The 13598-nt window shown below is 35.0% G+C and overlaps 1 protein-coding gene across 2 annotated transcripts in view; it reads right to left on the bottom strand.

The window, feature by feature from the left end:
• LOC106458907 (MOB kinase activator 2-like) overlaps window positions 1–13598 on the bottom strand; it is a 123990-nt gene that overhangs the window by 36121 nt on the left and 74271 nt on the right. The window lies entirely within an intron of this gene.

The raw sequence follows: 13598 nt of genomic DNA on the forward strand, positions 1-13598 counted from the left end.
GACAGCCCTTTTTGTCCTTTCTGATGGACCAGGACGTCCCGGACGCTACTCAGTTGTTTCCTTGCCGTGTTTCCTGAACTGCACGATGATTCTGTTGACTGTCGAAAGCGGGATTAACCAAATTCAGCGAAATTAACCGCTGACTTATCCCACCATCTGCTTGACCAACTATCCTTCCTCTAACAAATTCTGACAATTCGAGAGAACCTTGAGCTCTAGGCATGTTGTAGCACAAGATAATTAGTGTGCGGACCATTTTCACTTATATAGTGCTCTGTGAACACAAATTAGTTAGCATAAACCAGTTAAATGACGAAAAATTAGGTGTCTATTTACTTGTGACCACTCAGTGTATTATCAGTCATATTTTAATACAAAATCACACAAACTAGTGATCTATATAGGTGTTATATACCATATGCATTGATATATAAAACTTGGTAACTACAAGCAACAATAAATTAAATACCTGCTTACTGAAGAGGAAAATCCATATACAAGATTGTCTTTATCAGTCCAAAAAAGACAAACACTTCTAGCAGTTGCCCAATTAAGCTAAATAGAAAATTAAACACACCCACCTTTCATAATTACTTTTTTGTCAATAACACATCTATCATATTTAAGTAAGGACACGTGTGCTTATGTTTATAGACCTATCATATTTAAGTAGGGACACGTGTGCTTATGTTTATAGACCTATCATATTTAAGTAGGGACACGTGTGCTTATGTTTATAGACCTATCATATTTAAGTAGGGACACGTGTGCTTATGTTTATAGACCTATCATATTTAAGTAGGGACACGTGTGCTTATGTTTATAGACCTATCATATTTAAGTAGGGACACGTGTGCTTATGTTTATAGTAATAAATTTTCTACAACACATACCATTTATTTTTCCATGTAGTAAGTGGATCAAACATGAAGTATGGTACTACCAACAGCCAGTAACGGAGAATAATTACTATATACTGCAGCACGGGAAGCCACTATCTGCGATTGCTTTTTACACAAACGAATCAGTTGTTTCACTTGAGAGGAAACAGCAGCTCAGCGTGTCACAGCATACTTTTTAGTTAACACACAAGTTAAAGATTGGGAAATGCTTTACTATTATCTACATGACCTCGCGTTGTTAAAATTCTGACGTATTTCAAGTCAATTTAACACATGGTAGGAATTGCTTTCAGTACCATATTGTTATTATTATTATTATTATGAGATCCAGGAAATGATTTCAACTATCGTCAGTGAAAGTCAGGATTTATTAAAACAGCATCTGTGTGTTCTTCGCCAAAATATATGAATAATTATTTAGAAATTATTTTTTTTCTTCTAAAACTATATATATATTAACTGTATACAACAAGAGAGTTAACTGCACTTTATAAGAACCATATTCCTTGTGTCGTGCTGATTTTGGAACTACTTTTCCCATCGTCAATCATATTTAATCCGATAACCATAATTAAGCACTATTGCCCAACTCAACAATTTTCATTTATAATCAGATTGTGCAAAGAACGGGAAAGTTAACTTGCTCCATACATTTGAAAACTTTCCACAGACTCTCCACTGTTAGTTATCAGCTGCACGTTTAAATAAATCATGGAAGGCCACTGGAGCAGCACCGAGAGTCTTGGATATGTAGTTGAACGGGATCTCTGTGATTCCATTTTCTTTGGCCATCTTTTTCGTGAAAACGGCCGCTAAGGCGTGGCTGGAAACATATGATCTTTTGCCTCATGGCCTTTTTAACTTCAAATTTTGGTTTATTAGCTTGTTAATGGTATCAGGAGATACGCCCACCTTTATCGTAATGGGTCTTTTTTGGGTTGGGAGTGTTTTAGTTTTCGTAACTAGAGCGTTCACTTTGCTTCTAATTAGCTTGATGTGTGATTTCGAAGCCAGCGATTTTTCGCTTCCACGGAGAGCAACAAAGTCTCCTTTTTCACAAGTTGTGTCTTTTAGCTCTACATCATTTGATATTCTCGCTGAAAGAATGTTTCTCGCCGGAAAGGCTGTGATAAACTATCTAGCTTTATATCTACCGTCGCGGTACTACATTGTTGAATGGCTACATGAATGCTTTTCCTCGGAAAGACTGTGACAAACTCCACAGCTTTATGTCTACCGTCGCGGTACTACATTGTTGAATGGCTACATGAATGCTTTTCCTCGGAAAGACTGTGACCAACTCCACAGCTTTATGTCTACCGTCGCGGTACTACATTGTTGAATGGCTACATGAATGCTTTTTCTCGGAAAGATTGTGACAAACTCCACAGCTTTATGTCTACTGTCGCAGTGTTGGATGGTGAGGCAAATGTCCGTGAATTAAATATACAATTACCGTTGTAATGGAATGTGCTGTGTGATTAATGATTCATATATATATATATATATATATATTACGTTGTTTTGAAACATAAATACTCATGGCTAGCTTTTATGCGTTACTTGGCCGACAAGTGTCGTCAGGTGTAAAACTGTCAGGTTTCATTGGCTCACATTCACATTATTAACCCAAGGTTCTAACACTAGACTAAAAGTAACTTTCTAATAAGCGCTAGGTTATATATACGTATCGAAGAATATAACTTCTGCAGGGTCCCCGAAAGTGTTCTGTTTTTAAAAATTAAAAGTAACACATATTTTTGTTTCTTACATTTGAAGTTCATATGTCATGCTATGTTGTAGCCTACACAATACATAATTCTTCTCGTAATTCATGACATGCACACGTTTTACTGACGTCACGACAGTACAAATTGCAACATTAGGGGTTCCTTATGTGACGTTATTTGAGTGTCTGACTGACAGACAACATACTAATGTATAGTGGTGCGAGTGGATAAAACAGGTGACCCCTCCAGTCCAGCACGCTAACCACTGGGCCGTGCTCGGTATTTTTCATCGTGCTTTATTTATAAACATGATTCGATATAGAACCAGTGAAAAAACTGCACCTAACAACAGTATAATACCTGTTCGAAATCTTAAACCTCCCATTACAATGAAATTATTGGAAAGAATAACTAGGTACATGTCAAATTCTCGCGCTGACATTAAAGTACCCAGAAACTACTTACTCCCTATAGAAACGTTACTTGAAAAGATCTATATTACACGTTTGCAATGTTGAAAAGATCAACATAATGTGAGAAATTTAACTAAACTTTTCGCACATTAAATATTGCTTTTAACTGTAGAAAGAGAGAGATGGACGTATTTTGTGCGCAACATAGGCTTAGTGTTAGTCCGCATTAAGTACAATTTATATATACTCATGTACACTAAACACCCAATACATATATAATACTAAAAATTGCACGTGTACGTACGTATATGTCTTGAATAATATTTGTAAAGCCAACGTTACGTTATTCGCCATTAAATAAAATGCACACTAATAAAACCCAAACCACGTTCTCACAGTTTCTGATCAAATGACACAGGAAACCGTAGAATAAGTTGACTTGAAGGAAAAGGCAAAACAAGCGCAACCCAATTTACCTCCTAACTATTGTTAGCAGATGAAAGTACAAAACGAGCACTTAGATCGATTACTTCTTAGCATTAGTACGGGTCGTACTACTATACGTAGGTGTAATTTGGTGGACACTAAAAAAAGTACGTGTAGGTATGTGTGTTTGTGTATCTGTGTACGTGTCTTTATGTATGTCTGAGTGTGTGAGGGACAGACGGAAATGACTATCCAACAACCAAAACTAACTTTGTTTGTTATCACTAAACGCAAATAAGTTGTACTTTAATTGTTGTTATGACTACCGAAAAGTTAAAAAAAAAACAACCGACAAATCACTGGGAGTAAGTGAAGCAAAGGACATGGTCAAATTGGTTTTCAATATACAGGTGGGATTAGGAATCAAGGACACGAACTTATGGTTCTTATTATTATCGATTTTCTTCTAATGGAATTTGATACTTCTTTGACTGATATGCTCTTTATTAAGCATGATATATAAACACGTAGTTGCTATTACTGAATTAATAACGGACACTTTCAGCATTGTTATGCTTCTTAGCTTAAGGTTCTCGTCTTTAGTTTGTGTTCTTAACACTAAATGACGATTACAAAACGCTTTAGAATCTCAAAATCTTGATCTATTCTTTAACAAACTACAAAACTGATAAGTCAATAAAAAGACCAACATCTTTACTGAATGCAGAGCGACGTGTTCTATTTCAACCACAGCAAGTATTTGAACAATGACCTCACTACAGCGGGATTAAAATATTATGATGGATTTTATAAGCATTATGTTGTGTATGACATAAGCCCATCAAATGAAACCATATTATATAAACATACATCAGTGACTTTTGTTTGTCAAAATTAACTGATTGTCTAAAGCACTAAGAATGCAAGACTGAAGTCTGACCATGCAAGTTTCTGTAATACTCTGGTAACATACAATAATTACTTCCTGCACCACCTAATAACGCTGCTGCAGGTAAATGGCCTGATTGTCGTATCTTACCGTTCGCGCAGGTCATCAACCAGCTTAAAGTACATACAAGTCAGAATGGTTTCACTAAATAGGTCTGTAAGATAACGAAATAAATAGTATGTTCTCATCAATTCAAATTACTTCAATAACCGATGAAAACGAAAAAAGTTCAAAAATCCAAGATTGAAATTGATTTTTTTGTAAATGTCATACTTTTTAAACTTTATTTGATGACAAAAATGGTAATTAATGTACAAAAATACATTCAACGAAACAAAACTGTCTATAGTAATTCCTTTCATTGGTCAACGAGATTATATATAAATCAATCAACTTGCATGTTCAATTGTTTCATTCACCTCCTGGTTAAGTCTGACAGTTTATAATGCTAAAAAATCGTGGTTATCGCACAGATAACCCATTGTGTAGCTTCGTACTTAACAAGTAACAAGTAAATCAAATTATATTCGATTACAAAAAAGTTTGGCCTATAATAGTTTTATAGCAGTAGATCAGCGGTTCTCCAACTTAAAGTTATTCCAGGACAAGATGTATATATATATATTCATGTTTCATAAACACAACTGCAGGTTAAAATATGTTCATTTTCTTAGGTTAAAACGAAAACGCCGCACAACATTTTTACTAGATGTTTATGCCCACTACCATGCAATCCTGTCTTATACAGATAATGTAGAGGACCCAAAGAATAGTTCCCCGGTGGATCAGCTGTACCTTCACCGATTTATAACAATGAAATCCGGGGTTCGATTCTCCACGGCGGATAGAGTGCATATAGCCCATTGTGTAGGTTTGCGCTAAAAATAAACAAATAGAGAGAATAATTAAGGATCATTCTCTCCTGCTGATATGATGAAATACGTATAATTCGTCTTGTAAGCCTATAGCCCTCTATACTGTAATTATCCTCTATTGAAAATACATGCTAACGGATATAAAGGGCGACTCCTAGAAAAACACATGTCCACAGTAGAATGGAATAGACATGTTCTTGTTTACGAAAAGTCAGTAATTTACATGCACATATTAAAAATATGTGTGTAGTAAAATATCTTTAAAAGATTCATGCTTTCTAAATATCTCAAGATGTATGTCGTTTTTCATCCATCTATCTATATATCTATATATATAGAAAGCTAAAAAAATAATCTTTTGTCTGTCTGTTTATCCGTTATCTAACTACACCTAAGTCGCTGGGCCAATCTCAAACAAACGTTGTGGGATGATAGTTTGAAACAAGGGGCGTGTTAATGGGGGGTTCACAAACCCCTAAATCCCATTATTGCTGTTACTGAGCACTTACTGTCTTTGACGAAGGTTAACATTAACTACATTCATAGATGGCACCACGTTCTTAGATCAAAAACAACAAAAAAAACGATTACATTTTCTATAAATCAACATACACACAGTGTGTGGGGGGGGAGCACACACAATGTCTTAGATAGCTCAGAAAGTGCGATAGAACTCTCTATGGAGGAGTGCAATACAAAATGGTTGTCAAAATTGCAATAATACATAAACTGAGTTGAAGTTTCTAATCCAACAGCCACTATAAGGCTGATATGAAGGACCGTTTCTTGAGTCATACCCACTTCCTACTTTGATCCGCGACCTTTCAACTTCGGGCAGTAAGACGCTTCTGCGGCCAATGACCGTCAATTAAATGATTACGTGAAACACTGTGGAAGGACATGCTGCCTGACAATTATAGAAAACAAGCTGAAGTACCCGTCCTTTGTCCGGGTTATGAACCTTAAAAATAAGGAGGTGGATGCTTTGATAAGTAACATAAAATTCCAAACATAACATATTATTACAGTATTCATTATTACCTCCCCAAAAGTGTTGTATAAGCTTTAAGAACTCAATATGTATATAATTAAAATATGGTATACAATGTATGACTATCAGATTTATTTTTTGTAGGAACCGATAGGCCACTACTTTGGCCATTTCCCCAAACATTGATGAAACTAGTTGTGAGACTACGCCACCAACACCTCACACCCTAGAAAACAACAACAACAAAAATTGAAACTAACGACACATTATATGCATACATTTTAAAGCTAGAGTTAGTTGAAATTAATAATTTCCGACTATCTGCAGAGGTTTCTAGTAACAACAAACAAATATCTGTTGTAAAATAAAATAAAATTATACAAGGAAAAAACATTTATATAAAACACCGTATAAACTGTGGAAACTCTGACGTGTAGCTGTTAAATCTGTAAGCGTAAACAAAGGTATACAAAAGCATGTGAAAATAATAGAAAAAGTAATTATCTAAACACGTAAAATAACTACAAAAACCTAACTGACATACAGTTTCTAACTCGTGGACACTAAGTTGTTTCCTATCTTGCTACTGGCCAGGAGTGGTTAGGGTGCCGAACAGTGTATCCAAAAGTTCACACTTCGTGTCTTGTTACCGTAAAAGCGCGTTTCGCAGTTTGGGGCCGTGAGTGCGTTATAGAAGTGACAGTCCCAGGAGCTGGTGATTGGCACTGTTGACTAGCTGCCTTCCCTCTAATCTATCAGTTCAAAATTAGGGAGACTAGCCCTTGTGTAGCTTTGCGTGAATATCCTAAACAAATAAATCTGTCTGGATATACAGACGTACGTGTTATCTTATCTACACGTCTTGTTACAGATACGGTTTCGCTTTAGTTAGTGTAATAAATATAGTACAATCTCAACCATCAAGTCACTTACGATAACAGTAAAAACGTATTCATATTTGCAAGGTCTGACATCCTTGGAATATAACAGCACCTGATCTTTTCAAAGATACTCAATTTTTACATGGGTTATATTTTTTGGTAAATCTTAAATTTAAAGTATGCTGTGATCTAGACATAGGATCAGAGTAACGTCTTTTAAGATGTATTATAAGCAAGCAAACAATATATGGGCAATGCTTATTTGAGATATAGTACTTTCCACATGGCAGATATACATTTGCACTCAACAACCTGAGAGAAAAAGCCCCGTTTAAGGTTTTACAAGATGACTATCAAATAAATAAATAAATACCCATCCCCCCATTCATCCATCTATGTAGTTTACGAAATATCAAGAGATGTTATAAACCTTATGTGTGTGTGTGCACGACCTACAATATGTATTAACATATGATACATACCTCCTTACCTTCAAGCCTAACAAATAGTGCAAGAGTTCAAGTAAATTCGGGCAGTATGCAAACACCCACACCATTAGAAAAATGTTACCCACTATTCTACTAAAAACTCTTTCTTATCAAGGACTCGACATTCTTAAAAAACAAACAAACAAGAACACTGATACTCCTACAAATTTATTAGGCGTGAACATTTCCTTAAATTAAAGCTGCAGCATATATTAGTGATTTGTAAATTCCGTACGACATGCTTTTTGAATTTAATCATAATTGTCTTCGGGTAGTATTCAGATCCTTATTGATTTAGTATCTATTGGAATTCTGGATTTTGACTTTACAAGGAAAACTGCATTCTATGCTACGACAGACTTACTAGATACTCTTCTCATCCAAGAAAAGTATGAAAGCAACATTCACATCATTACATCTAAGGGACTTTCAAAGCCTGCTTCATGTTACTCAGTTCATGTAGTACAGCTGAAAGCGACATTCACATCATTACATCTAAGAGACTTTCAAAGCCAGCTTCATGTTACTCAGTTCATGTAGTACAGCTGAAAGCGACATTCACATCATTACATCTAAGAGACTTTCAAAGACACCTTTATGTTACTCAGTTCATGTAGTACAGCTGAAAGCGACATTCACATCATTACATCTAAGAGACTTTCAAAGCCTGCTTCATGTTACTCAGTTCACGGAGTACAGCTGAAAGCGACATTCACATCAGTACATCTAAGAGACTTTCAGAGCCTGCTTCATGTTACTCAGTTCACGGAGTACAGCTGAAAGCGACATTCACATCAGTACATCTAAGAGACTTTCAAAGCCAGCTTCATGTTACTCAGTTCATGTAGTACAGCTGAAAGCGACATTCACATCATTACATCTAAGAGACTCACAATACCTGCTTCATGTTACTCAGTTCACTTAGTACAGCTGAAATTGACCCAATAAGATAAATTTTGTATGGAATGTATTACAGAGAAACGTAATAAACAAAGTTTCTAATGTGACATTCGTCAAATAATAAAATATTTGCTACATTTCCAACTTAAAGAAAGTAGTACGACAACTATTGTATGTGCAAATAAAATTCAATAGCAAAAATTGGCTAAAACTGTTCTTCGTAACTGTTTAAAATATTGCCACAACTTTAATGAAGATGGGTAGAAATTGTTTCCAGGAAAACGTTTCTAGGTTTTTACTCTTTTCACTGTAATAAGTTATCCAGAGAAAATAATTAAACCATTCGATATTTATCTGTAATAATTTATTCAACATTCTTACGTCATAAGAAAGCGAATAATTTATTTTAAGTTATTTATTTTTGGATTTTTGCACAACGTTGAACAAGGTTTATCTGTTCACAGCCGTACCTAATTTTGAACTGACAAACTAAAGGGAAAACAGCTAGTTAACAGCACTCAACATCAATTCTTAGGCTACTCTCGTCTGACTGAATAGTGGGATTCAACTGCGGCAGGACTTGAACCATAAACCGTAAACACCGAGTCCCGCTCGGCCTATTTATAATTTCATACGCATTATCACACGAGTGTCTCTAAGCGAGCTCGAACATAAAATTTCATGATTTTATAATAGAATTAAAATGTTATACATTAATATTTTGATACAATAAAAGTTGTGCACATTCTTACAGAAGGCAGAAAGTAAAAATAAAATCTGGTTTAACGAATTAATTGGTGTTTGAGGATATTGCTTGCCGGATTATTTTACAGTTTTGTAATATACATGATTATCTGATAATGAAATACAGTGATAGGATATTGGCTGTAGGCACGATTCTATTTCCATAGCTGTGAGAAAATAAAATATCACACATTGCACACTCTCAATCACACTGTTGTCCAAGAATACAGGGATTTCCCCGTTAAGCCTTTGCTACCAGTGCTTTTTCTGTGAACACATCACGATTTGGACCTTGAACTGTTTTTTTTGTTGTTAAATAATTCAAGTTGCTATACGTCATGATGTCATTATTCCTGGTTATGAAACTTGGGTAATAATCCCTGCGTAAGATGCCACATGAGTTGTGAGTCATGTTAGTTTGTCAGGCGACGCCACGAGACAACAAAGAAAAACTTTTCTTTTGAATTTTATCGCAGGCCAATATCCTGATTACTGACAGGTATGGTTTAAATAAATACGTATATACACATCATATAGTTGCAGGAGCCTATTAATAGATTATATGGGAGGTTTTAGTTTATCTTTGTACAAGACGTGTTGTGGTATTTGTAATTTATTACGAAATATTCAGTTACAACAATCTCGATTTTTACCAGTGGTAAGTTATTTAAAAACCGTTAAATCGAACACAGTTGTTACATGGCAATTTTACAACATTGAATAATTTCAAGAGATTTTACACACATTAGAACTTTCAGAAAATTTTCCATTTACCCTAAAATTCAAGAACATTATTAGTTTTATTACACAATTTAATGTACACCAACAAAACATACCTCCCATTCTTCCCCATAAATACATGAAGAACCTAATTAATCCTACAAAACAATGCAGGGTTAGGTATAGTAATGAAAGCTGTAAAGGTATCATAAAAAATCCACACAACAATTTGTGTATGTGCGTGCTGAAGCCTTCAGTTGAATCACAGTAGGGGAGCGGTTTTAACTTACAGGTCCTGCCTGCGTTCTCTGACCTCTTAACTTCACGGTAAACTCCCGCACTTTTTTGGTGTATTTACATGCCGTTGCTAGGCAAAAGACCCACGCAGTTATAATACCCCGCCCTCGGACACAAGTAAAAGAAAATCATCAAATATTAAAATAGTCCTTCAACAAATCCGTCTTTAGGGAGATAGTAAGAAACAGAGAACGAATTACTGACATGCTGAATAATAGTGGTGAATATCTTTAAACACAATCAATAGCGAAACTTAACTGAAAGTAGTCGAATTATCTCTCACAGTGACATGTTTGTCTTCATCTCTAACAGCCCCCCAGTGGCACAGCGGTATGTCTGCGGACTTATAACGCTAGAATCCGGGTTTCGATACCTGTGGTGGGCAGAGCACAGATAGCCCCTTGTGTAGCTTTGTGCTTAATTACAAACAAATATCTCTAACAATTACTAATATATATAAATTAAGGATTTTCAACACAAAACAAACCCCTGCTGCATAAATACACACTTCAATAAAATAGTGGTGTACCGTAGGTGATTTATAACCCACAAGATGTTCTAAACAAGTTCTATGTTCATTTGTAAAATGTTTCTCGAGTAAAATAAAATACATCTGCTACTTCTAAACACGAGAATCAAAGGATATATCATGGGCGTCTTTTCATGAAGGAAATAAAAATTTATGTCCCCACTTTAAATGTTACTTTTTTCATAAACTCCCCACTGGACAAAATAATGCTGTTAACCTTAATATATTAGTCTTCATTAGGTTTGATTGCTTTATAAAGACCTCAGGATTTTCGTGCAAAGCTATACAAAATGTTATCTGCTCATAGCTTTTCCTAATTTTGAACTTACAGAGGGAATGCAACTAATCAACAGCACTCCCGCCAACACTTCGGTTAGTTACCCTTGTCAGGTCAAGTAGTTGGATTTGATCGTCACTCTTATAGTGCACTCACGATGCCGCGAACCAAGAAACCTCAGGTTCAAATACGGACAGGCTAACAACGTAGCCACGACAGGCTCGGATTATAAAGAAAAGACGACTACTGTTTTCATAAATTATAGAACTGACCATATTAGCCCCTCCCCTAAATCATCAACACACAATTAAGCAAAGTCAGGAAGCAAACCGATATGGTAAAAAAACAATACTTTTCGAGTTAAGTTAATGTTGTAAAGGGGGAAAAAAAACAGTTGCACAAAATAAGGTACAATAAAAATATTGTGTTAGGGTTATCTACTCAAAAGTAAGCATTCTAATAATAATGAAAATGTCTATACTGTGAATTTGGCAGTTCTGTTTCGAAATACCATACATTGTACTCTGGTATTAACACACTATAAAATAAAGCTGATGTAAAAATGGTGTCAGAATACTGATTCGTGCCTGAAAGACACTAATTATTATTCAGAGATTTATCAATACACAGAACAAAAGTTTAAGGAAAAATGGTATATTATGGAAAGATATAAACATAATGCTCGACATTATATCGAAAAGTATGTATGATTAAACCAATATTCAGTTGGAGAGCAACAGAATTCAAAGAAACTTAACAAAAAAAAGAGCTCATGCCCACGTGTTCACAGTTACATCAATTTTACACCACGACAAGAATAATACCCCACCGGGTGCACACGCGTGATAAAATTTCCCAAAAGAAATAGAAGTACACGCTCAGGGAAATGTAAAGCAAATACCCAGGCTGACTACTTAAATACGAGACACGTATGAATGACATTCTGTATGCAAACACAAAAGCGCTATAAGAAGATGCAATAGACTGACAGGTTTGTATTCATCTTTAACGTGAATAGGCTGCAGGCACCACTTGATACTGAAGCAACAGATGAACACAAAGTAACAGGTTTCGCCGATGAACAATGGATTTTTTTGACAACATTACGGACAAAATAATAATCACCTCTTTTTTTTTCAACATCAGTGATGTGAAACTTGCTGTTTATACGATACGTCATATATGTTACTTTAATCACTGTAAATGTAAAATGTTGAAGTACTTAATCTAGGTTCGCAAATTTTATGGAAAAGTTTCTTCTAAATACACAAGTCAACATAACATCACGTATTACTTTCATCATCCAATACGGTACAGAAAAAGACATTACATACACGAATGAATGGCTTAAAGTTAACCTTAACTTGTATTAAGACTAACACGTTTTTCTTACACACACATATGTGTAATTACTTCGATTTCGTTTAGATTATACGAGAATTTACTGTTGTCAAACTGCTTGTGTTTACTATTTGTGCACACAATATTCCTACTTCGAATTTCCAGACAGAACCCTGTGTTCACACACGTTTTTGTGACCAATTACATCTCTCGTTTTTAAAACACTTAAAAGATCCAGAACTATTGAAATGTGTGCGCCTTCTGAACAGTAGTAGTGGCACATAACGAACTATTCGGTTTATCTGTGATATATAATACAGAGAAAACGAGTGCGAAAGTTTATGAAGATCTTAATATTCTGAAAAAACATGAATTATTAACAATAGCCCTAAAGAAAAATAAATATTATAAACATCATGTCAATACTGAATAGTTAGCATTTTGTGTGAGGCATACTGTTCTATCAAAAGAAAAACAAGCTATACGTATCTACAGTGATTTGTGTTGAACAAATTAAAAGTTTCACGAAAAGTGAAAACAACAACAACAACAACAAAATAATAAAAAACAACGGTAATCACTATTATATGTTTAAATTGTGATTGTGAGTGGTACCAGACAGTACATAAGGAACAAAATAAAAGAAAATCCAGTTTTAGTTCTTCACAAAGGTCAATCTTGTAGTAATAGTAGCCCTAATGCTCTCTATTAAAAATTATTTTTTATGGCACATAAGATCTGATTTCGTCACATTTCACGCAAATATTCTTCGCCTTCTATATTAGCACTTCTTCTGTATGCAAGTTACATTAACAGAAGGCTCAGAGCATCACACCTCAACAAGTAACGAATTCGTCCTCGTTGAATTTCGTGTATAAGGTTAATAAAAACCAGCAATTAAAACAAGCAGCTATATGGAGTCCTGAAGTCAGGAAAAAGAAGAATTCACGGATATTTAAAGAAGAATGGTTATTAGATGCAAAACTAGTGCTACAAATAATGGCTGGAGACGGCTTGAATGGGTAATGAAGAAAAACTTTAATATAACAGCAAATGTACAACGTTTCGACAAACTTTTGTCATCTGATGATGACAAAACCTTGTCGAAACGGTGTACATTTGCTGTTATATTAAA

This window comes from Limulus polyphemus, unplaced genomic scaffold (assembly GCF_000517525.1).
Source record: "Limulus polyphemus unplaced genomic scaffold, Limulus_polyphemus-2.1.2 Scaffold532, whole genome shotgun sequence".
In the NCBI taxonomy this organism is placed as follows: Eukaryota; Metazoa; Arthropoda; class Merostomata; order Xiphosura; family Limulidae; genus Limulus; species Limulus polyphemus.